General features: G+C 42.2%; 1 protein-coding gene across 2 annotated transcripts in view; it reads left to right on the forward strand.

Annotated features, from left to right (window-relative positions):
• Positions 1-26,181, forward strand: part of C2H8orf34 (chromosome 2 C8orf34 homolog) — a 285,116-nt gene that overhangs the window by 191,046 nt on the left and 67,889 nt on the right. The window lies entirely within an intron of this gene.

Raw genomic sequence — 26,181 nt, forward strand, 5'->3', positions numbered from 1 at the left:
AGTGACCACTCCTTTGCTAAAGGAAAATTACTTTGCTCGTACCTATCCTTTGGTCTATTTTTGCAACTGAGTTTTGTGTAATGTGTTCACATCAACAGTGAATCAGAGTATAGGTAGTCTTGAGCCCTACTTCACAGCTTGAAATTATTTTAAGCCTTTCTGAATTTCATTAGTTATGTGAGCTTCTGTGGCTTCTCAAGGAATGAATCAGGGAATTTAGCAGTTCAAAATCAAATTTAAAAGCACCTCTATAAATCAAGCTATAGTTGCACAGGTGCAGTTCACGAGTTCATAAAGCTGCATCTTAACACTTCATAATCTCATCCTGTTTCACCTCTTAGAAATAATTTGGTCAGTTTGAACCCTTTTTAGTTTTGGTATCTGGAAGTAATTTTTGTATTTCCAGTATGATGGCATACAAACAGCTTGCTATTCCTGAAACCAAGTCAACTAAGAATGCAACACTAGTTGAAATGCCTTAAATTTTAGACTTAATCTCTCTCTGTAGACACAAGATCATTTGGAAGAAGGATTTAAACCTGTTTAAATGGCAAAACTAGTCTTTTTACCCTTAGGTAAATGGCATAGATTAACAAGACCAATACAGAGATTTGCTAATTTTCTCTCCTTGCCTTTGCCACTGGCTGTTCTGTGTTGTTTTAGAGGGGATTAGTTACTTATATATAGAAATAACCTGTGGTGAAATCAAATTGGTAGTTTTGGCATGCGCCATCCTAGTTTTGCTGGTTTTCCATTTTAAGATCATTACTTTTTAAAATGCCACCTGTTTAGGGATTGTTTGCAATGTTGTTGTAACCATGTTGGTCCCAGGATACTAGAGAGACAAGGTGAGTGAGGCAATATCTTTTACTGGTGAAATAGACAAGCTTTCAAGTTTACACAGAGCTCTTCTTCAGGTTTAGGGATGTTGATTTGAAAACACTTGCTGATACTCCTAATATACCCAGAAGCATGCTAAATGCCCATGCTGTACCACTTTGTCAGCACTGTTCCCGGGATGTGATACCTCAGAGAATTACATGGCAGCATTGTCAACACAGCTGTGTCAACACTGTGAGCTGTAAAGCCTGTAATTCTCAAAGATTTTGTTTTTGGTAGTGAGGTGTTGTATCTTCAGAAATGACTAAAATATAATTCTGTACTCTAGAGAGGAAATGACTAAAATAGGGTACTGATGACCATCTTCCTAAATCATAGGGAATAAAATACTAATATTGTGCAATATGCTTCCAAACAACCAAATATATAGTGACTTACATTTTCTCAACTCAGTGCTGATCCGTATGTTAAAAGTTGGTAACAAGTAAATTAGGAAGGTTTGAGTTTTCTATATGTAGACTTGTACAAAGATTTAATAGAAATACTTTGTATTAATCTCTTTTTAAGGAGTGAGGTTAAACCTACCATTGGAAGTGTTTGAATTGATACATTTGGTGTCAATGATTGCACTGAAATTAATTGTTATTTCATATTACTTTTTGCATCTCTTTATTATTTTAAGGGTTAAAAATGAATAGTTCCATGTCCTGCTTTCCATAGTGGCCATGGCATTCTTATGAGGCAAGAAGTCATTCTAGGAGCCATACAGCTGTTGTTTGGCCACCAAATCCTACTCATCCCTATTCAGTGGGTTGAATCTTTGAGCCAAATCTTGGCCTACTTTAAGGCCCCTCTGCAATACTCTAATGGTGCACATGGACCTTTAGAGCTGCCTTAGATGGGCAGTTGAAGATTTCCCTGGTGAGGTTTTCCCCCTGAGGCTAATTCAATGCTGACTCAAAAACTGTGGGAGGGGACATGAAGGAGAGTTATAAATGCAGCTTTGCTAGGCCCCATGTGTGCCAAATAGAGCTCATATGCACCTATGGGTTGATCTGTGTCTTCCCTCTCCCAGCCCCATTTCATGATGGCAGAGAGGACCTGACTGAAAATTCATGTCTCCACCATACCCATCACCTGAGTATCTGAACACCTGCCTCCATTCCTTTGGATCTTGCTGCTGTTCATCAGCCTTTTTAAGCTTCCAAGGAACCATAGACTTTTCTGCCCCAATGCCTTTGGGGGGAAGCTCTAAAGTTAAAGATGGGAATTGCCATTCCCCTCAGTGTTGAGGGGACTTTATCATTCTCTTCAAGAAGGTACGAGGTCCAGGGATACAACTGGAGCTTCAGCTGCTCAGGAGACAGTAGTTGGGAAGAAAGCCACTTTTCTCCTCTGTACTTGGTGAAGCAGTTGCCTGCATGTCTTTTGTTTTCTCCGCAATGGACTGCTCCAGTGGGTTCTACATCCAGCAGCCCAGCTACTGAGTGGAGTGAGCTTCAAGAAGTATACTATGCCAGTACTCTAAAGACTGCTTTAGTTTCCTATTGGTTTCCAAGTCCAATTCAGTATGTTGATACACGCCTTTTTAAAACTTTGTTTTGGGTCCTAGCAGAACTCCTCTCTCCAGAAGTTGGTCCAGTAAAAGATATTAGCTCACCCACTTTGTCTCTGTTTTCCAGCAAGGCAGTTGAAGTCTTTCAATGAGTTGTTGCAAACATTCTGTGGTGTTTAGTGGAATTTAACTCCCTTGTCAGTATGTCAAAGCCTACGTTTATTTGTCTTCGGAGCATGCTGTGGTGCCTATTTCTGTGTCTGAGTTTTTGCTTAAAGTTTGGGAAGGGTATTTTTATTTTCTTATTTTATCTTTTTTATTTAATTAATGTTTGTAGTATTACACTGTGAAACTTTGGGGTTCACCTAGACCAGTAAGGGCTTGTGTCACCACCTGTCTTATAACCCTGGGTGCTTCTGTGCTGTTCAGCTTTAAGTTAGAGCTCTAACATCACTAGCCTGCTTCAGAGCACAATGCCTGGTTACTCTTCCAGGGTGATACCAACAGCCCTTCCAGTCCCAAGTCTCCCCAAAACCATCTCCCCTACTGTGCTCAGCCCCTCTCACTGTAGCACTCACAAAACCTTTTCAAGTTCTCTGCTCCTTCAAAGAGACAGTACTCAGCACCAGCCTGTTAGTTTAGCTGAGGATTTTAATCTTCAGTTTGAAACACTGCACTGAGAGGGGTGTGTAATAAAACAAAGTTAAGTTTATTAACACAGAACAGATATTTGTGTTACCAAATGGAAGGAATGGAACTAGAAATGGTTACAAACATAAGTAGAAGCATGCTTCTAAGACTAAAACCTAACTTAAACTAGAATCTTCTGTTCAAGGTAGATTTTTTTCATCACAGTTGCTCTTCCAGTATGACAGTGCTTAACCAGGATCCAACCCAGAGCTCAAAGCACTTAGTTTCTTTGTCTCTTCAGATGAAGGACGCCCAAATGGCTTTTCCTCCCTACTTACATCCTCAAGGTTTTATCTTTGTTTCAAAGTCAGGAACCCTTTTGGGGACTCAGCTTGTTGTGTCCACCAGGGAGCTGATGCCATGCTAATTTTTGCAGTCTCTTCCCCCTGGTCAAAATAGTTAGGAGGCCATCTCCCCCATGCGCTAGTTCGATGGTTTTGTTTTAACTTTTCTGTAAATGTACTTTCACTGCCTCATTTTACATTGGGGTCACATTCAAGCAGACTGGTCCACATTCCTTAGTCTAGGGTGGAGTGATGTAAGCCCTACATGCCAAACACATTCTTAAGAACATATTTCTAGCACATTTATATTTTTTCCTTTTTATCACCTGTACATGAACCCTGCAATAATATTAATAGACCAGTGTGTTACTAATTCACATATGATACCTTACATGATACCTTTTAGATACAGATTAAGACAATACTGAGCTGGTCAGGACAGCTGAATCTCACTGCTATATACCAGGGAGCCCCGTGTCCTCTAGCACTAGGGTGCTCTTCAGGTCACATTGACCTATATTGTGTTTATAGATATGCACCCTGATCTTGGTAGTGGGGCCCTTTGTAAAAAAAAAAAAAAGGAAAAATAAATACAAATTAATATAAGTTGTTATTAGAACTTTTAGATACAGTTAAACAGGTAAGTGTGTTCCCCTTAACCTCACCCATTTTATGGCTTGTAATAATGGAGCTATATAAACTGACTTAAAGTGAATACTCCCATTTAATTTCAGTAGAAGTTTTGTAGGTAGGAGACTTGTCAAATCGGATTACATTTTATCACAGGTATTTTAGATGCCTGTGGAATGAATAGGACTTCTTCACTTTTTTGCTTAATTGGCAGAGATTTAAATATTGGGAAATGTGCATCTTAGTTCAGACAAAAATGTAATTTTACCCCTGCATTTGCACATCCAGGTCCTTTCACCCTCCTATACTTTTAAAATGTGCCCTGCTCCAATTTGACTCCTAGGCCAAGGCACTCTCTCTGCTGCTTCTCCTAGAGGTTTCCAGTCTTCCTAAGAGAAGGCTTTGTGACACTGCAGAACTGTTCTGAGAGGGATTTATGTAGATGACTTCAGGAGTTCTTCGAGTGCTTGCTCAGATTGATTCCAATTAGGTGTGCGCGCACCGCATGCATGATTGTCAGATAATTTTTATCCTAGCAACACCCGGTAGGTCAGCTGTGGAGCCCGCTGGAGCGGCACCTTAATAGTGCTGGATATATACTCCAGCCGACCCAGCGCCCCCTCAGTTCCTTCTTACCGCCCGTGACGGTCGTTGGAACTGTGGAGTGCAGCATAGCTGTCCTCCACTCTCCCTAGCTTTTGCTTCCCGGTTTTAGATAGTTGTTCCAGTTGTTATAGTTGTATAGTGCAGTAGTTGTTTTAGTTGTAGTTTTAGGTTTGTGATTCAATTTAGTGGGTTGGAAGGGGTCCTCCCCCTTCCCCCCACCTGCTTGGCTCATGCCCAACGCTCTAGGTTTTAAACCATGTTTAGCCTGTTCAAAGCCTATGCCAATGGGAGATCCCGACGACGCTTGTTTAAAGTGTCTCGGGGAATCTCACCAGGCTGACAAGTGTAGGATCTATAAGGCTTTCAGACCTTGAACCAAAAAGGAGTGGAACTTTAGGCTCAAGCAGCTCCTTATGGAGGCAGCCCTTCGCCTGGATCCCACATTGGCACGCCAAGTTCTGGCACCAAGCGCATCGGTGCGCAGTGCCCCGGCAGCAGCTTCAGTTACTGCACCGCAGGGAGACTCGGATAGAGGCCTGTGGCACCGGACTTCTCCAGCACCACGTCCAGTACAAGTGACTTGGCACTGTTATCTATCACCAGGCCCGAAGAGACAGCATAAGCTGGAGGTGACTGCCTCTCAGCAAGAGGCACCGGCACCGCCTTTGCCAATCTTGGAGTCGCGTCTGGCACCAGAGCAACCGAGAGTACAAGTGCCAATATTGGCACCATTGACTCCGGCACCGAGAGAGGAGCCATTGAGTCCAGCGCACACTGGCTCCCTGACCCAAACTGTGATTGAGCCCCGCCTTCCATCGACTCTGGAGACATTTGCAACAGTGAGAGACCTCATTGCCCTCACAGAGCCGGCACCAGTGCAGGCTATAGCACTGCCTTCAACTCATGCAGTACAGTCTAGGGGCAAGCCAACCCTAATACAGCCACCATCTCCTAGCATGGAAACATGGCACCACTTCCAATCCTGGAGTAGATCCTGATCTCGACACTGCTTGCAGTCCCGACGCCATTCCATCTTGCGGCTCCAGTCGTACTTGTGGCACCGATCCACCTCACGGCACGGCTCCAGGCTGCGGTACCATTCAGACTCACGATGTCACTCCCAGCACTGGTCAGAGCGCCGATCTCTTTCCCGGAGCAGATTCCAGCACAGCTCCCACAGGCGGTCGTCGTCACGATCCAGATCTGGATCCCAGTACTGGTACAGTCATCTACGCCAATCTCTATCCTAGTACCGCTTCCCAGCGCCTCACTGGCACTGCTCTCCAGCGACCCGGTACCGGTCGGCACCGCAACCCACAGAGTTGATACAGACACTTTCTGCACCACCTTGTCCCTCGCACTCTGCCTCATGCTCATCACAGTCCGAGGGCGCCTCATGATCAGCCTACCCCGCTCCAATCCAGGGCGAGGATAATATGGGTCAATGGCAAGACGAAGGCCAAGACCCTAATCAGGAGCCTGAACAATGGTCCTTCTGGACCCCATGGGCGTACCACCAAGCCCAAGGTGTTCCATCAGGGGCTTCCCGTTCAGCCCAGTCAGAACACCAGGTACCGGAAGCCACCATAAGTCATCGTCCTCCAGGGGGTATAGAAGCATCTGCACCTACCCCAGCGCAGGCCCCAGACCCCAGTGTAGCAGATCCTGGGCAACAGGACCCCTCACAACACAATCTGCCACAGGATCCCCTGGCCCCGGTGACATCTTCCTCATCTTCTCCAGATGACGTCCTCCCTCGATAGACCTTTGTGCCCACCAAGATCTTTTATTTAGAGTGGCACGTAATATGGATCTACAAGCAGAGGAGGACCCAGTGGTGGACATCCTTTCAGTGGAAGCTCTGTCCCGAGTAGCATTGCCCATCATCCAGATCAACGCCAAGACAATCTAGCAGACCCCTGCCTCTATCCCACCAATGGCCAGAGGAGTGGAGAGGAAATACTTTGTCCCCTCCAAGGAGTATGAGTGTCTTTACACTCACCCTCAGCTGTGTTCCCCAGTGGTATCCTTATTGAACACAAGGGAATGGCATGCTCAACAAGCTCCAGCTCCCAAATCAAGATGCCAGGCATCTTGATTTGTTTGGGCACAAGATTTACTCAGCAGGGGCCTTCAGCTCAGGATCACAAACCAACAAGCACTCCTGAGCCATTATGGCCATAACTCGTGGAATTCCGTGGGGAAATTTTAAGAAGTTAATTCCACGGGAGTCCAGGAATGAGTTTGGGGCCTTAGTGGAAGAGGGAAAAAAGGTGGCTAGGACTTCCTTACAGGCCTCCTTAGATGCAGCAGACTCTGCGGCTAGGACCCTGGCATCGGGCATAGCCATGCGACGCATCTCCCGGTTGCAGGTATCAGCTTTACCACCAGAACTACAACAAACCCTGCAGGACCTGCCTTTTGATAGGCAGGGTCTGTTCTCAGATAAAACGGACTCTAGACTACAGAGCCTGAAAGATTCCAGGGCTATCATGCTCTCCCTGGGAATGCACACCCCAGTTACTCAGCGCAAGCCCTTTAGGCCACAGACTCAACGGTTCTCCCCCAACCCCTCGTCCAAGGCAGGACTTTTATAGAAGACGCGGACAAGGTGGTAGAAAGAGATCCACCAGCCATCAACCCGGTCACAACCAAGGCTCCCCCCCCAAACCATCGGTGGGGCCCAGGCAAAACTTTTGAAGGTGCGCCCAAGGACGATGTACCAGCCACCATCCAGAATCCTTCCTCCTCGTTTTGAGATTGTCTCTCCCATTTCCACCAGGCCTGGTCCCGTATAACTTCAGACCACTGGGTTCTTCGCAGAGTGGAAAGGGGATATTCTCTCCAGTTTTCTTTCTCCCCTCCCTCCCTCACCGTCCCTCTTCAGGGACCCCTCTCACGAGCAACTCCATGTACAGGAGGTCCAAACGCTCCTGTCCATGGGAACAATTGAGGCGGTTCCAAGGGAGCTAAGGGGCAGGGGCTCTTACTCCCGCTATTTCCTAATCCCCAAGGCAAAGGGTGGGCTTCGACCCATCCTCGATCTGCATGGACTCAACAAATTCATGGTAAAGTTGAAGTTCCACATGGTTTCACTGGAGACCATTATTCCTTCCTGGATCCTGGAGACTGGTATGCCGCCCTCAACATGAAGGATGCATACTTTCACCTTTTCATGTTCTCTGTATGTATAAATATCTCCTGTCTGTGTGTTCCATTCTATGCATCCGAAGAAGTGAGCTGTAGCCCACGAAAGCTTATGCTGAAATAAATTTGTTAGTCTCTAAGGTTCCACAAGTACTCCTGTTCTTTATACTTCCACATAGCCATTTACCCAGCGCACAGACGCTTCCTTTGCTTTGTGGTCAATCATGAACACTACCAATTTGTTGTCCTTCTCTTCAGCCTGTCCATGGCTCCCAGAGTGTTCACCAAATGTATGGCTGTCGTGGCGGCCTACCTTCGTTGACAACGGATCCAAGTGTTTCTGTATCTCAACGACTGGCTCATTTGGGGCCACACCAGGGACCAAGTACAATCCCACATTCGACTCACCGTAAGCATGTTCCGCCAGCTGGCCTCTTGCTTAACAATGTAAAGTTGACTCTGGAACCAACCCAGAGAATAGAGTTTATCGGGGCAGTCTTAGACTCCAGACTCGCCCAAGCCCTCCTGCCAGACGCATGCTTTCAGTCAATGGCGAACATCATCTGCAGCCTTCAAAACTTTCCGACTTCCACGGTAAAGATGTGCCTCAGCCTTCTGGGGCACATGGCTTCGTGCATTTACGTAACCAGGCATGCCAGACTTCGTCTTTGCCTGGTTATCAACAGTATATCGACCAGATCGAGACAGCCTGAGCATGGTGGTCACTCTCCCAGAATCGGTTTTGAACTCCCTCCGTTGCTGGTTGGCAGGGCCGGTGCAACCATTTAGGCGACCTAGGCATTGCCTAGGGTGCTAAGATTTGAGGGGCACCATTTTCTGCGGCAGTGACTGTGGTAGCTGGATCTTCAGCCACCCGGTCGCCACCATCATTTAGGCGGAGGGAGTGCGGGGAGGGCCACCTGCAGCAAATAAGGGGGGGAGGGCGGCACATAGAGGAACTCCCTGCCCCGGCTCACCCCTGCCCCACCTCCTCCCCGAGCAAGCCATGGCTGCTTCACTTCTCCTGGTTCCCAGGCTTGCGGCACCACAGCTGATTGGCGCCGCAAGCCCGGGAGGCGGGAGAAGTGAAGCAGCATCAGCGTGCTCGGGGTGGAGGCGGAGCAGGGGTGAGCTGGGATGGGGGGGTGCCTGAGGGTGAGGGATGGGGAGCTGCCGTGGGAGGGGTGCCTCACGGTGGAGGTGGAGAGCTGCCACGAGGGGAGGTTCGGGAGGGGGCTCAGGGACGGGGGAGGGCACGAAACATCCTTGCACCGGTCCTGCTGGTTGGACCCCACATTGGTGTGCGAAGGGGTACCATTTCACAGCCCACAACCTTCCTTGTACCTGGTCACAGACGCATCATCTCTGGAATGAGGCGCCCACCTCAGCGAACTCCAAACGGAGGGCCTTTGGACCACATCCAAACTAACTCTGCACATCAATGTACGAGAACTGATGGCAGTATGCCTAGCGTGTCAGGCATTTTGTGGGAACCTACATGGCCGTTGTGTGGCAGGCCTCACAGGCAACACCATGACCATGTTCTACATCAACAAGCAAGGGGGAGCCCGATCATCCCCCCCATGCCAGCAGGCTGTTCGCCTGTGGGAGTTCTGCATAGTCCACTCGATACATCTGGTGGCGTCGTTTCTCCTGGGGGTCCAGAATATGCTGGCAGACTGCCTCAGCAGGTCCTCCCAGCCTCATGAGTGGTCGATTCACCCAGACATCATCCACTCCATCTTCCTGAGGTGGAGGTTTCCCCAGGATGACCTATTCGCCTCACGCAACAATCAGAAGTGCCAAGTGTTCTGTTCTCTCCAGGGACGTTCTCCGGGTTTCCTAACAGATGCTTTCCTACTTCCGTGGAAAGCCCACCTGTTCTACGCTTTCCCTCCATTCCCGCTAGTCCACAAGTTATGCACCGGTGTCAAGTTACGCACCGACAGGGCACATATGATTCTGGTCGCCTCAGCATGGCCCAGGTAGCACTGGTATGCCACGCTCCTGGAGTTGTCGGTAGACCCTCCAATCACACTCCTGCTGTGGCCGAACCTGATCTCACAAGACTACGGGCACCTTTGTCATCCCGACCTGCAATCACTCCACCTTACAGTGTGGATGCTACATGGCTAATTCAGTTGGAATTACTCTGCTCACAATCAGTGCAGCAGGAAGCCCTCCACTCAAGCCATGTACCTAGCCAAATGGAAGTGATTCTCCTGTTGGTGTGAGCAGCGTGCCATGCCCCCCTTGCAAGCATCGATACCGCTTATACTAGACTATCTCCTATCCCTAAGGCAGCAGGGCCTGGCGGTATCATCTGTCAGGGTGCACCTGGCAGCCATCTCAGCTTCCATCCAGGAGAACATGCTTCCTCTGTCTTCTCCAATCTGATGGTCGTTAGATTTCTGAAGGGTTTAGATCAACTCTATCCTCAAGTACGACAACCGGTTCTGGTGTGGGACCTTAACCTAACCCTTTCCAGACTCACTGGGCCCTCATTTGAGCCGATGGCCACCTGCTCACTTCTTTACCTATCTTGGAAGACAGCCTTCCTTGTAGCCATCACTTCAGCAAGGTAAAGAAGTGAGCAGTTTTCTACAAAGACAAGGTGCAACTTTGCCCCTACCCTGTCTTTCTCCCCAAGGTGGTATCAGCTTTTCATGTGAACCAGGACATTTTCCTCCTGGTCTTTTATCTGAAGCCACATGCTACGTGGCAGGATCAATGTATGCACTCCCTTGATGTTCGTAGGGCTCTAGCCTTCTATATCGAGAGTACTAAGCTGTTCAGGAAAACGACCCAACTCTTCATTGCAGTGGCTGACCGGGTGAAAGGCGTACCAGTCTCCTCGCAACGCATCACTTCATGGATCATGGCATGTATCCATGCTTGTTATGACTTGGCCAGTGTCCAGACCCCGCGCCTTACCACCCACTCCATGAGGGCTCAAGCCTCAGCGGCCACTTTCCTGGCCCAGGTCCCAATACAGGAGATCTGCAGAACTGCCGTTTGGTCATCGGGACATACCTTTGCTGCTTACTACGCTTTAGTTCAGCAATCTAGAGACGATGCCACATTTGATTCAGCAGTTCTACACTCAGCGATGTCTCATTCCGACCCCACCGGCTAGGTAAGGCTTGGGAATCACCTAATTAGAATCGATATGAGCAAGCACTCGAAGAAGAAAAGACAGTTACTCACCTTTGTAACTGTTGTTCTTCGAGATGTGTTGCTCATATCCATTCCAAACCTGCCCTCCTTCCTCTCTGTCGGAGTAGCCGGCAAGAAGGAACTGAGGGGGCGCTGGGTCAGCCAGGGCATATATCCAGCGCCATTAAGGCGTCACTCCCGGGGGCTCCACAGCCGACCCACTGGGTGTTGATAGGGTAAAAATTCTCAGACAATCGTGCACGCAGCGCGCGCACACCTAATGGGAATGGATATGAACAACACATCTCGAAGAACAACAGTTACAAAGGTGAGTAACTGTCTTTTCAACAGTAACACTTTTAAATAGTAGCCTTGTCATCATTTATTCTTTTGATTTGATTGTGGGTATAATACACATTTTTATAAAATTTCTACCATAATTCTTCACCATAATCATCATCTCATTTTAACCACTGTGTACAAAAGATTACCCATAAAGCGCTTCTTTTTCAGTACTTGCTCCAAGGTCCTGACTGCTGTCTCATAAGAAAGTGAGAGCTCTCTTAGGAAGTGCAGGAAATAGGAGTCTAGAAATATCCAGGCATGGCCATAATTTGAACTAACTGCAAAACGTTCCTCCTTAGATTGATGAATGTGCAGATGGGTCTTTTTTTCTAAACCCTAAATACTGATAGTATCAGAGGGGTAGCCATGTTAGTCTGGATCTGTAAAAGCAGCAAAGGGTCCTGTGGCACCTTATAGACTAACAGACATTTTGGAGCATGAGCTTTCATGGGTGAATACCCACTTCGTCAGATGCATCTGCCGAAGTGGGTATTCACCCACAAAAGCTCATGCTTCAAAATGTCTGTTAGTCTATAAGGTGCCACAGCACCCTTTGCTGCTTTTACAAATACTGATAATTTCCCTCATTAATCCTCTTCAATTGATAGGTATATCAAGGCCAAGATCAGTACTATTAATAAAAGGTAACATTCTCCTTTTCGAGATATGGACGATAAAGATGTAGGTCTTGTTCAAGTCATCACACCAAATTGCTTTGTAAAATTTTATGATATAAAAGAGGGGCTTAAATCTTCAGAATGATAAAGAGGTTTGTTGACTACAATACAAACTAGAAACAGAGAGGGTATTCAAACTGGAAAATAGTAATAGAACAATGTTTTTCCCAGAGCTCTTCAAAAACTAACCACAGTGCAAGTTAGGCATCTCATTAAGTCTTTTGAACAAAAGGGTGACCTACACCTCTACCCTATATAACGAGACCCGATATAACACGAATTCTGATATAACGCAGTAAAGCAGAGTTCGGGGGGAGGGATGGGGCTGCGCACTCCAGTGGATCAAAGCAAGTTCAATATAACGTGGTTTCACCTATAACGCGGTAAAAAAAATTGGCTCCCAAGGACAGTGTTATATCGGGGTTGAGGTGTAATTCAAAAGGTGAAACAAAGCAAGGTTCATAGATTGCAGAAATCAGGGACATACAGAAATATCTGTAGTTTGGAATGTTTGTTTTCTGTAATCACAGAGAAGAGAATTAGCGAAGGCAATTTTAGATAGGGAGAATAAATTTGATTAAAAACATTTGAGTAAAATGTTTGTTAACATTTATCTGATAAATAATTGCATTCCATGAAATAGCATAAATCAGCTGACTCACAGAATGGTCTGATTCACTTTGCAGCAGATTTTATAACTACTGCTTCAGTTTTAGCTGATAAGTCATAATCAGACATCTCCTACATATAAGGAAAAAAACATATGGGTTCAACATTTGCCCAATTACAGATTAGCAGAGAAGCATCTATGTTTTGTTACATTTTGTGACTTCTGTAACACATTCAGTAATACTGTGAAAGATATTGACATTTACTCTATATCCTGAAGAAGAGCTGTGTGTAGCTGGAAAGCTTGTCTCTTTCTCCAACAGAGGTTGGTCCAATAAAAGATATAACCTCATCCACCTTGTCTAATATCTTGGGACTAACACAGCTACAACAATACTGCAAACAATGTACTCAACAAATGTGTTTTATCTAATGTGCAACCTGTTATGTAAATTTATAAAATTTGTCTTTGTTTTTCTTTTCTAAAAGTAAATTTAAAGCCATTTCCTTGTAAAGATAGCCTTGAAAATGTAAACTGCTTACAACAGTTTAGAGGAACAATCAGCTTGACTCCACTTCTGCAGCAAGAGTGTCAGAGACCTAAAGATAGCCCTCTCATATATATTTTAATCTATAATTAATTGATTAAATTAAGTGTGTAGTGCAAAGAATAATCATGCAAATCCTCCCCATAATCATGATTCGGACTCTGGTATTGTGTGTGTGTGTGTATGGGAGGGGGGGGAATATATATGTTAATGTTCCTAAACTATGGGGAGAAATGGCTTCAGTACAGCAGCAATAAATTTATTTCTGACTTAGTGGTTGATATTGAGTTAGTTAGAGGGAAGGGGAGGGGAGGTAATCTCACTGCAATCAGAGCTCTTACTTGGAGTGTTAACTAACTGTGAATCTTGCTTCTTCAGATGATATCAAGACCTTTGGTTGTGTCTGTTCTTTCTTGCCTTGCCATTACCTAATTGGGTTTATGTTGATATGTAATAATTCTTCATGGTTATCCTGTTGGAATGGAGGATGCTGAGCATCTCAGATGACATATCCTCTAGGCTTCTTTTTTGTTATCTTTTCAGATTACTGATTAAATCCAGGGATCAATATCTTATTTTTCCTTATAGTAATTTTTGTAAACCTGATAGAATTTAAGTGGTTGGATCTTATAATAAAATCCCCAAACCAGAGTGGTTTATAGCATTATCTTTGAAAAGTCATGGAAGATAGGAGAGATTCCAGATGACTGGAAAAGGGCAAATATTGTGCCAATCTATAAAAAGGGAAATAAGGATAACCCAGGGAATTACAGACCAACCAGCTTAACTTCTGTACCCAGAAAGATAATGGAGCAAATAATTAAGCAATCAATTTGCAAACACATAGAAGATAGTTAAGGTGATAAGTAACAGTCAGCATGAATGTCAAGAACAAATCATGTCAAACCAGCCTGATGACTTTGTTTGACAGGGTAACAAGCTTTGTGGATGGGGTGAAGCAGTAGGCTGGTATATTTTGACTTTAGTAAAGCTTTTGATACTGTCTTGAATGACCTTGTCATAAACAAAGTAGGGAAATGCAACCTACATGGAGCTACTAAGGTGGCTGCATAACTGTTTGGAAAACCATTCCCAGAGAGTAGTTATCAGTGGTTCACAGTCATGCTGAAAGGGCATAATGAGTGGGGTCCTGCAGGGATCAGTAAAGGGTCCGGTTCTGTTCAATGTCTTCATCAATGATTTAGATAATGTCATAGACAGTACACTTGCAATGTTTGTGGACGATACCAAGCTGGGAGGGGTTGCAAATGATTTGGAGGATAGGATTAAAATTCATAATGATCTGGACAAACTGGATAAATGGTCTGAGGTAAATAGGATTAAATTCAATAAAGCAAATGCAAAGTACTCCAGATAGGAAGGAACAATCAGTTACACACACATAAAATGGGAAATGACTGCTTAGGAAGGAGTACTGTGGAAACGGGTCTGGGGGTTACAGTGAACCATAAGCTACATATGAGTCAGCAGTGTAACACTGTGGCAAAAAAACCAAACATCATTCTGGGATGTCTTAGCAGGAATGTTGTAAGTAAGACACGAGAAGTAATTCTTCCACTCTAATCTGCACTGTTGAGGCCTCAACTGGAGCACTGTGTCCAGTTCTGGGCAGCACATTTCAGGAAAGATGTGGCCAAACTGGAGAAAGTCCAGAGAAAAGCAACAAAAATGATTTAAAGGTCTAGAAAACATGGCCTATGAGGAAAGATTGAAAATATTTCGTTTGTTTAGTCTGGAAAAGAGAAGACTGAGAAGGGGCATAACAGTTTTCAAATACATAAAAGGTTGTTACAAAGAGGAGGGAGGAAAAAAATGTTCTTCTTAACCTCTGAGGATAGGACAAGAAGCAATGGGATTAAATTGCAGCAAGGAAGGTTTAGGTTGGACATAAGGAAAAACGTCCTAATTGTCAAAGTGGTTAAGCACTGGAATAAATTGCCTAGGGAAGTTGTGGAATCTCCATCATTGGAGATTTTTAATAGCAGGTTAGACAAATACCTGTCAGGGACAAATACCTTGGTCATGCCATGAGTGCAGGGGACTGGACTAGATGACCTCTTGAGGTCCCTGCCAGTCCTATGATTATAATGGAGCTTTTGTACAGATCTGGACATAGCAGACATCTAAGCACAGACTGTGAAACTTGCTGAAATGCTACAATGGATTTCAGAGAAGTAAAAGTGCTTTGGTTTAAAGAGAGAGAGTTATCTTTTTCATTTTAAAGTTTTAGTTCTAGAGCTAGTTTTAAAAAGTCGGCTTTCTCCCCCTGTGAAAAATTTTAAATGAACAACTGGGATTCAAAATGTCTTGTTTTAAGTTTATTTTAACGAGTGAATTTTTAGATCATTTTAAGTTCTTTAAAACTGAAATTTTGTTTGAAAAATTAGGATTTTGGTTTTCCTTTGTTTGCCACTGAATGCAGTAGCATGAAAGAAGTCTAGCTTTTTCCACACTTTTCTTTTTCCTTTTACCCCTTTGTAACTTTTCAAAACATCTCCAACTTCACAGAATGACAAAAGGACAAATGGAACTCTAAACCTCTGCCACTCTGTGATGTTTTTTCAAAGTTTCCTCCAGCTTTGGAAAAGTTACAAAGTAGCAAAATGTGTTTACCATTTTTTGTTTTTGTCACACCTCAAATTTCTGAAAAGTTCTAAAGTTTTGAAAAGTTACAGAATAGAAAAAGCAAATTTAGGGATGGAAGGACAGAGGGGAACCCTAAACATCATTTATTATATTCCATTCAATCACAAAAAGGAACATATTTTTAAATGTTGATAATATTTTGAAAGTAATTAAATGAACATTTCAATTTGAAATAAACCAAAATTTTAATTTTGTTTCCAAATTCATTGTTGAAAAAATTCATCCAAAATAATATTTCTCATAAAAATTTTGGGTTAGGTAAAACCTTGTGTTTTGATGGGAAAATTTTTCAGTCAAAAAGTGCTGATCAGCTCTTTTCAGTTCAGTTTGGGCTGTGGTTCAGGACTGGTTCTTTGTTCTGCTCCAGTTTCCCAACCTCTAGCCATGAACGACCAAAACAAGGGAATATTGTTGTGCCTCCTTTGGCTTCACAGGCATTGTATATGGCTTAAAGAAACCACTTCATCTTTTCTTTTCCCTCTCTGGAGTATTGCGCCAGTTTGGTACCACATTTGCTGTCCTAGCAATTACATTATTTGCTTGTGTGAGAGGTTATTTCAGTGCCCTCAAAAGAAGAGAAACACACTGAGGAAAAACAATAGCCCAACAAAGGTTTGACCGGTTCTAGCACTCATCGCAAATTATAAACATAAAGTAATTCTGAAGAATTAGTTGGTTGATTTTGCTAAAGTATCAAAGTGTTGCTCTTTTGTTTCTTCCTGTCACGATTGCTCACTTTCTCTCTCTCATGGGTGTTGCTCTTCAACATCTTGCTTTCAGATTATTTTAGAGTGACTTGAAAAATGCACCAGATACCATAATCACTTTCATTCCTATGCTTCAAATAATTTCATGGGGAATTCCTTGTGAACGTCCCTTTAAAAAGAAGGGACTGGGTCTCTCTATTTTCAAAGCCCTAGCCATATCCTGGGAAAGAAACAATAAGACATGAGATTTATGTCATTGGTTCAGCAAGAATCTCAGGAGGCAGACTTTTTTCCCCTAGTCATTACCAGATTTTCCCACTGGATAAATTCAACAGCAACAGTTTCAAACAGCTGAGAAGTTCCATGAAATGATGTGTTATCAGGAATTCTGTATGTCTGTTTACAGTTGAAGCTTAGATCTCTGTAAAAGGGAAAGGAGATCGAATTGGGGGAGTGGTGGTTCATGTCCTTGTACTACATAATATTTTCAGAGATTAAACTTTTCCCATTGAGTTTGTTTTACTATAATATTTAATCTGAAGCTGAGCATGTGAGATATAATTGTTGTTTGGGGCAGAAATAATTATCAGTCAGTAAGAGAAAAGTTCAAGGAACCTTTGTTTTGAAGATGTGTGTGTGTGTATACAATTATATCTCACATGCTCAGCTTCAGATTAAATAATATAGTACACACACACACACTCATTTTCCATATGTGTGTGTGTGTGTGTGTGTGTGTGTGTGTGTGTGTGTGTGTGTGTGTGTGTGTGTGTGTGTGTAGATATATATATATATATATGGAAAATGAATGTATGCATGTTGAGTTCAACATCTAACGTTATAAAAAATGAGACACTAATACGGTTATACAAATGGTATAAAATTCTCACTGTATAATTGGGACAGTTAGTGTTGAATCTTCAAAAAAGGGATATTTAAGTTGCATTTGTAAAAATTGCACTTGTGCAAATAGGTTGTATGTGAAGCACTTGTAGTCTGCCTCTTGTGCACACATGCATGTTATTATTAAGTGGTTATTTTTGGAAATTTGGCACTTAATGCACTATATTCACCTCTGAGAGAACTCTACTGTAACTGTTATAACTGCAGATTAGTTCTTGGCTTTGATTGTTCTCAAGGAACATTACAACATACAGTAATGTGAATAAATATTTCCTTAACAATATCTTCTCTTAGTCACAGCTGAACAATATTTCTAATATGGTTTCTTGTAGCATAAGGCCAGGTTGGGGGGGGGGAAATAAAACTGAAAGGAAAGTTAGAAAACTTTAAATATCAAATTAAAAACACATTCACTCAAGCATAGAAGAGCGGGGTAGTTACTTGCTGTTTCTTTAAAAATATACTGGCTCTGATTTGCAAAATTTGAAACAGTTATTGAGCATATTTAAAAGTTACATATTTATAGAATACTATTTGCTTTTTGTTTGTTTAACAGATTGACTGACTTATTTAAAATGAAGCAAGTGGTCATCCCTTTACCCTGTCTTTCTCTCAGGTGTAGAATTCAAAAAAGACACTCCTCTTTTCTCCCCAAAATCAGAAACACATTTCCAATTTACAAGGTGGAACCCTCGTAATGTGTCTTGCAAGCTAATTCTTCATGCCAGTGTCAGTGGACTGTTTCAGTTTGGTGCTGTATTAAAGCACTCTAGTGATGAATATCATCAACTTCAGTGTGTCTGCTGGATGCAAACCATCCTCGGCAGATGGCACAGAGCTCCCAAGCTTGGAGAGGTTTGTTGGCTAGAATTTGAATTGCTGGATAAAAGTTTCATGCAGCATTTAAAAAAAAAACCACAGGAAAAGAAAGAGTGCTAAATCTGAAAAGACTGACAAAGATTGCAGTTTTTTTCCTCTGTGATAATGGTTTGAAGCCAGAAGCAAATAAGATTGCTATTAGAAAGGCTTAATTCTCCATCTTGTAAAACGATTAGATAATTCACTCTCTTTATTGATTCCTTACTCTGGGAAATGTATTTCCACTTTTGGATCTACTCAGAAATTGCTGCAGAATGTATTTATTTAAATGCACAAAGAACCACATTCATACATTTTGAAGAGGCAAATGGCACACTGAAAAGGTTATTTTTCAGACCGTGTCCATGTTTAACCTTTGCTCAGCAAGTGAATATTCTAGCTTTACCAACATTTATGGCTCTGAATAAAACATTGATAGCACGGAAGCATATTGTCCATACAGATCTTTGAAAAATTAACTGAAAAATAATGTTCTTAATTTTTAAAAAGAGAGCAGATTGCAAACAGTACTTTTTAATGGTTATTTCTGTGAATCAGTTACACCACTACAGTATATGCTGCAAGGCAATGTGAAACAACCCTCTTTAAAGTGTGTGTGTACCTAAGATCAGCATTGAGCACAAAACATGTATACTCTACGTACCAAATAGTTCTGCTTGAAAAACCAATAGCAGCAATAACAGTACTGTCTCTTCTGCTTGAGAATTTTGCACCACCTATTTAAAAAAATTACAAATCCCTATCATAATATCATAAATAGTAGCCAGGGACTAAGCTGCTGATGTTACCGTGTATATTAATCTCCAAAATTCTGTTAGGAAACTATTGTTAACCATCTATACGATTCTTTTTCTAGTCTTGCAGCTAAACATCAGAAGATCTTGCATTTGTATTAAGTGGCCTGTATTGCTTTAATCCAAATATCATTATGATCTGTTTTATAATAGAGCTATTTCCTGAATTATGGCGCATGATGAAAATAGAAGATATGGCACTGTTTTTATTGCAACAATGATGCATTTTGTAGAGTTTCCCACTGGTGACCCAATCTTGTGAGGCATCAAGTGCTCTCAATGCTCATTGACTTCACAATTCTGTACATCTATTTTTTGCCCTTATAGTTCTAAAACACTTTTCCTTATAGTTTGTTAATCTTCAATTTGTCTGTGTTAGTTTGAAGCTCTTGTCTGCACTAGGAAAAGGTTTGCCGGTATAGCTATGCCAGCACACCCTCCTATTGGAGACGCAGCTTATCTTGCCAAAAACACTTTGCCTGTATTGCTTATACCAGTTCTCCAAATGAAATAAACTGTACTAGCAAAAGGACTTTTTATAACTGTGTTTACGCTCAGGCTTTTGCCGGCATAGCTATGTCAGTTAGTGGTATGATTTTTTTCACATTCCTGATCGACATAGTCTGATAAACTTTTAAATGTAGACCAGGCATAAGTCATTCTGCAGGCAGTGTGACAGTAACCTAGAACTTTGTTTCTCCCAAAATAATATCATATCACTCAGTATAACTGCTGCATCATATTTTACTAAAGTGAATTTTACTTCATTATATAAGCTAATAGAATAAACAGAGTGGATCAACATAATATGCTGACATTTACACTGATGATTTCAGTGGAGTTGTTCTGGATTTACACCACAGTAACTGAGAGCAGGATTTTGGAGATGGTTTCACCAATGTAAATGAGATCAGAATATTTTTAAAACAAAGAATAAAATAAGCTTGGCATATTATAGGCAAGTCAGTATAAGGAATGAGTAGCCTGGAGCAAAGTGAGTGGTGCGGTAAGGTTGGTTGCTACGGAGAGGTACAAGGAAATACATGTTCTGAACATTCTTGTTCAACCTAAAATTAGAAAGCTTAGGCTTTAAAGACCTTTGTTCCATGATCTCTGCCCCATGACCTCCCTTGAGTGATGCGTATGTCTGCCTCAGGGAGATACTAATTCAACACTGCAATGTCCGAGAGAGAGTGCGAGAAATGGCAAATGAAAATTTAGACTGTTTAAACCGACAGAAAGGAGTAAGGGGAGAAAAAGAAACTCTAAATCACAGATTCTCATTCATAGCTAAACATCTTTGTCTGTTGAAATATCATCATGGAATGTATTATGTCTTTAATGTTTTCCTTTTTTGTTGTTATGTTCATAAAACTTCAGCGCCTGTGTATCCACACAGAGCAGTAATGACACATCCAAACATGTGACACCATTTCTGACAAAATGTAGAAGAGCTTGGAATATTGCTGTGTTGATTTTGGTTTAATTTAAGAAGATACCTTAAAGGATCAGAGTCTCACTCTTCACTCTTTTTATGGTACTTAAGGTCTTCCGTCAATCAATCCATTCTTTTAATATATTGATATAGCACCCATCAGATATTATCAAAGAGCAGTCTTAATGATGTTGTATAAACAGCTATCCTATTAGATACTAGGCACATCTGAAAACCGCATGGCTATATCTGACACTTAAAAAGAATGGAATAATGCAGCATAGCAAGGGCTAATATTCTGAAGCAGAGTACAGCAAAAACAATACATTTATCTGGACTTGGCGGACAATAATGATCCATTTTTCCATAAAATGTAATAAGTTCTGAGGAAGAGTGACAGTAAGAGAAAGGTAGCAAGTTCCATCACACAGTCTGCTACCCCCAGCATTGACACTAGCAAATGGAAAACTATAAAGACTAAGGGGTAGATATTGGGTTTGCCACAAACCTTGCAGATCGGGTAGTGTTGCAATGCATTGTCCCAAGAGCAGTGCAGAGAAAGAAACACCTGTTATGCATGCCATCTCTTTCCACTCCTGCCTTGCTCAAAGGGGGAAGTAGTCTGCTTCTGACCTGTACCAGCAAGTACAAACTCCACACAAGACAGGAAGGAGTTATGGAGTTAAGGGCCCAGGCAGCTCAACCCTGCTTAAAAGGGGAGCAGAATGGCTCACTTGCAGATGGGCAATGGAGGTAAGCTGATAACACTCTGAGCACCTGAGAATGAACTCTTGCTGTGTGAGGTGTGGCTTTAGTGACCTGATCAAGCCTATATAGAAGGGACCTGTGACTCTCTGAAGTTTAGATACTTTATCTTTGTGTTTAATTCTTTCTTTACCATGTGGGAACAGAGGGGACTGATAGAAAGTGATCCAGGGGGCAGCTGCATATCAATGGACCCTGGATTGGAGCCAGGTGGAGAGGATGAACCTAAGCTCCCCTACCCACTCCTAAAGTAGGACAACCATGGAGGTCTGTCCCTTGATGGGGAATTTGTTTGGGGGGACACCTAAAAAATACAAGAGTCGACCATAAGACCCTGATTCAAGGGGGAAGACCTGGATTGCTTGCTTAATCCCAAAGATCTCCCTGTTATGGGACTCTTTATATAGAGAGATATAGATAGATATGGATTTGAAAACATGACCTGAAAGGACAGACCACTGCAGGGTGCAGAGACGGAGTAAGAAAGGGGAATACCCAGGATGAAGCCAACCTGACATACCCCTGCCCACCCACTAGGCTGCACTATAAAAACTTGTGTGGAGAAAGTGAATAAGGAAGTTGTGGTTAGATGTTTTTTGGGGAGGGGCCTCTGTGTCTGCACAGGACTGGGGCAGCACAACTGGCACAGCAGACCTTGAATGAACCGCCCAGTGACCACAAGATCCATTAAGGGAGGAAGGCATCCAGCCAGGTTTATTGTTGACGAAGCACAGTACTAGTATCCTGCAGACTCTATCGGATTACTAATACATGTGTGCCCATAACAGTGAACCAGGTCAGTGAATGGCAGGACTTTCTGTTCCTCCCTAGGCCAAAGATACTCCCTCTGAGATACATCTTTATACCCCAATACAAACAAACTAGTACTGCCTCTCTGACATAGTTACTGTTCTCTGACATGGCTAGTTATTACTCATCACCTTGTACATTTTGGTTTGATTTAAACGTCTCTATTACATACTGTCATCCTGACCTTATCTTTTTGGAGGGGTCAGTGTAATCTCTGTTATCCTTGGAGAATGTTTTTATACCATCCTTGATATCAGGATGTTCTGGTATCACTTGATATTGGGATGTGTTTGCATTAGTACTCTAGTGACTATCATTTCTTAGGAACATGCATTTCTGCAATATTAGCCCTGTTCTTGCTAGATTCGGTGAGCAATTACTGCCTCATACCAGGCCTCTAATACAAAGGCTTACGTCTCAGGCTGTCTTCCTACTACAGAAGTGTTATTTAGTCCTTCACATAACACAAGAATTAGGTTTCAGAGTAGCAGCTGTGTTAGTCTGTATCTGCAAAAAGAACAGGAGTACTTGTGGCACCTTAGAGACTAACAAATTTATTTCAGCATGAGCTTTCGTGAGCTACAGCTCACTTCTTTGGATGCTTAGAATGGAACACACAGACAGGAGATATTTATACATACAGGGAACATGAAAAGGTGGAAGTATGCATACCAAAAGGAAGAGTCTAATCAATTGAGATGAGCTATCATCAGCAGGAGGAAAAAAAACTTTTGAAGTGATAGCTCATCTCAGTTGATTAGACTCTTCCTGTTGGTATGCATACTTCCACCTTTTCATGTTCCCTGTATGTATAAATATCTCCTGTCTGTGTGTTCCATTCTAGGCATCCAAAGATGTGAGCTGTAGCTCACGAAAGCTCATGCTGAAATAAATTTGTTAGTCTCTAAGGTGCCACAAGTACTCCTGTTCTTTTTACAAGAATTAGGGATCACCCAATGGAATTAATAGGCTGAGGTTTAAAACAAACAAATGGAAGTACTTCTACACACAATGCAGAGTCAACCCGTGGAACTCTCTACCAGGGGATGTTGTGAAGGCCAAAACTACAAAAGGGTTAAAAAAAACACCTAGGTAAGTTCCTGGAAGATATTAGCCAGGATGGGCTATGTGTCCCTAGCCTCTGTTTCTGAGATGTTGGGAGTGGATAACAAAGGATGGATCACTTAATGATTGTCTATTCTGTTCATTCCCTGGCATTGGCTGCTGTCGAAAGACAGACACTGGGCTAGCTGAACCATTGGTCTGACCCAATGTGGCTGCTTTTATGTTCTTATATAGAGTAGTGGGCTGCTCCGGGTTCTTCCATCTGCCACAGGTAATGTGGCATGAACCTTGAGAGGGAACAGGGTTTATTTGGGAGCCTGAAGAAAGGGCTGAATTGAAAGAGCCCAGAGTCAGGGCTGTAGCCCCTAGTGAGGGAAAATACTGTTTTATTTGTTAGACTCTTATACCCCGTAAGGGGTTCATTTTGACTGTGTGACCCAGCTGGAGGGCCTTGGCCTCTGACAACCGAGGTGGTTAGGTCAACAACCTACAGCTTGCCAGGAATGGGCAAAAGATTACAGTATCTCACCCAACTGCAAGGAGGTGCTGAAGAAGTGAGTGTTTCCTTTACAAGCTGTCTCAAAGTAACATATTTTTGGGCACACTCAAGTATCAAGCACTAAACATCAAAATTTACCTAAACTGTCCTCAGAAGTTCTGAGCACAAAAAAAGGAGGCTAATGTTTATAATCAAGATTGATTTTCAAAGTAGCATATCAGAAGGTGTGTGTAAATCCTTAAACTGTTTTGAAAAATCTCATTCTTGGACTTTAATCCTGGTAGCTGAAGCCCTACAACATATATTTATTATAATAATTGATTAGTTATTGTGTGCTGCTGACAGCAGAGTCATTGCTGTACCCACAATTAGAAAAGATCTGATTCAAGAAGTTTGTAATCTAATTAAAGCAGACTGCAATTTGGAAACAAATAATACACTGGCTGACTGTTCAAACTTAAAACAAAAATAGGTCTCATGGAATGATCATTGAAAGGAGCTGCAGAAGAACTTTAGATGTAAAGGAAGGATTTGAAAGAAGGGAAGATTGTACTGTAATGAACAATCCTGCTCTTGTAGACGCAAGGGTTAGGTTACAGAATAGGTCTTTTTGAAAAAATTTAACTTTTACTACTGGCTTCTGTAGTGTCTTTTATTCAAAGATCTCATAGGGATTTAAAATTATCGTAATAAATATGGGCTTGCACAATAACTTACCATAGCTTAAATGAACATTAGTTTATGTACAGTACAAAGATAAAGTCTTTTCTGTTTTCTAGACAGTAATCAGTTGCCTTTCACGCATAAAGGCAAAGTTACTCTGTCAGAGCCATAGAAAACCTTCATAACAAAGATTTGAGATATGAAATTTACACTAAAATAATGGTATTTGAAAACACAAATTATAAAAATGACTGTATTCAGGATCTGTAATTTGTAAATACTTCCCTGATAGGAAGAAGTGTGATAGACCAATAATATGATAATAATGCTTAACCATTATTAGATCTTGAGATCTTGGCATCATCATGGATAGTTCTCTGAAAACATCCACTTAATATGCAGCGGGAGTAAAAAAAAGCGAACAGAATGTTGGGAATCATTAAGAAAGGGATAGATAATATGACAGAAAATATCATATTGCCTTTATATAAATCCATGGTGCACCCACAACTTGAATACTGTGTGCAGCTGTGGCCCCCCCCTCTCAAAAAAGATGTATTGGAATTGGGAAAGATTCAGAAAAGGGCAACAAAAATTATTAGGGGTATGGAATGGATGCCATATGAGGAGAGATTAATAAGACTGGGATTTATTATTTTAGAAAAGAGATGACTAAGAGAGGATATAATTGAGGTCTATAAAATCATGAATTGTGTGGAGAAAGTAAATAAGGAAGTGCTAACCTGTGGAATTCCTTACCAGATGATGTTCCAAAGGCCAAGACTATAACAGAAGCTGGGAATGGGCGATGGAATGGATCACTTAATGGCTACGTGTTCTGTTCATTTCCTCTGGGGCACTTGGCATTGGCCACTGTTGGAAGACAGGATACTGAGCTAGATGATACTTTCGTCTGACCTAATATGGATGTTCTTATGTTCATTATAGAGTACTATAGTTCATACATGTACTGTACTTTGAAAACAATTAGTCCTCACAGCAACCTTGTGACATATATAAGACTTATTTTACAGCTGGGCAAGGTACTTGTGGGAGCTGAACAACTGTGAAAATGAGGCCATGTACTCTGATACCTAAATATGGATTTAGATACTTAACTTTAGGCATGCATGACAGAACCAGAATACTCAGAAATTCCTATATAGCAGTCTCATACTCAGTCAACTAGACTATGCTGCTTCCCTCTAAAAACCGATATCAAGGAAACATCTCAGAAGTGTAGACTCCAGAATCCCAGATCAGGTTCTCTTTGAAGTTAGGCCTTAAAGCTAATATGAAAAATGAGGAAACTAAATCCCTCTGCAAAATACAAACAGCCTTCTGAATTTGTCTGAAAAAAAAGGAAGAAGTAAAAGTTCACCGCGCGTATAAAAATACCATTCCCAACACTATGTCAGAACTGGAAATTAGATTGTAACAACAGTTCTTAAACTGGTGACTCTCGTGATGGTTGTCAGAATGGTGGTCCATGAAGAGCTGACTGGTCATATGGCAGTGGCTTTCCTCTTTCTTTCCAGCTGCTACATAACAGTAAAACACAGATTTCATAATGCATTAAATGTTTTCTTGTAACTTTTATATTGAGAGTCTCGATGAACTCTCCCTAGTATGCCATTTGTGCATTGGCAAACAGAATGGGGGATGGGGTGGTTCCAGGCAATCCATGAGCCACTCTCTCTAGTAAAATGTTTACAATGAAAGTTTCAGAGGACCCCTGGATTGGAAGATGTTAGAAACCCCCATTTTAGAGTAGCTCAGTGACAAGGGAAGTTTTGATTCTTGCTGGCAATTGGATGTTCCACTATGAAGAGATGTTTTCTCTTATCTCAGCCCCCTTCAGCTGGGCCAGCACACTATGTGCAGTCAAAGAGGCATGGATCTCATCC

The sequence above is a fragment of the Gopherus evgoodei genome, chromosome 2, assembly GCF_007399415.2.
Source record: "Gopherus evgoodei ecotype Sinaloan lineage chromosome 2, rGopEvg1_v1.p, whole genome shotgun sequence".
NCBI classification, from domain to species: Eukaryota; Metazoa; Chordata; order Testudines; family Testudinidae; genus Gopherus; species Gopherus evgoodei.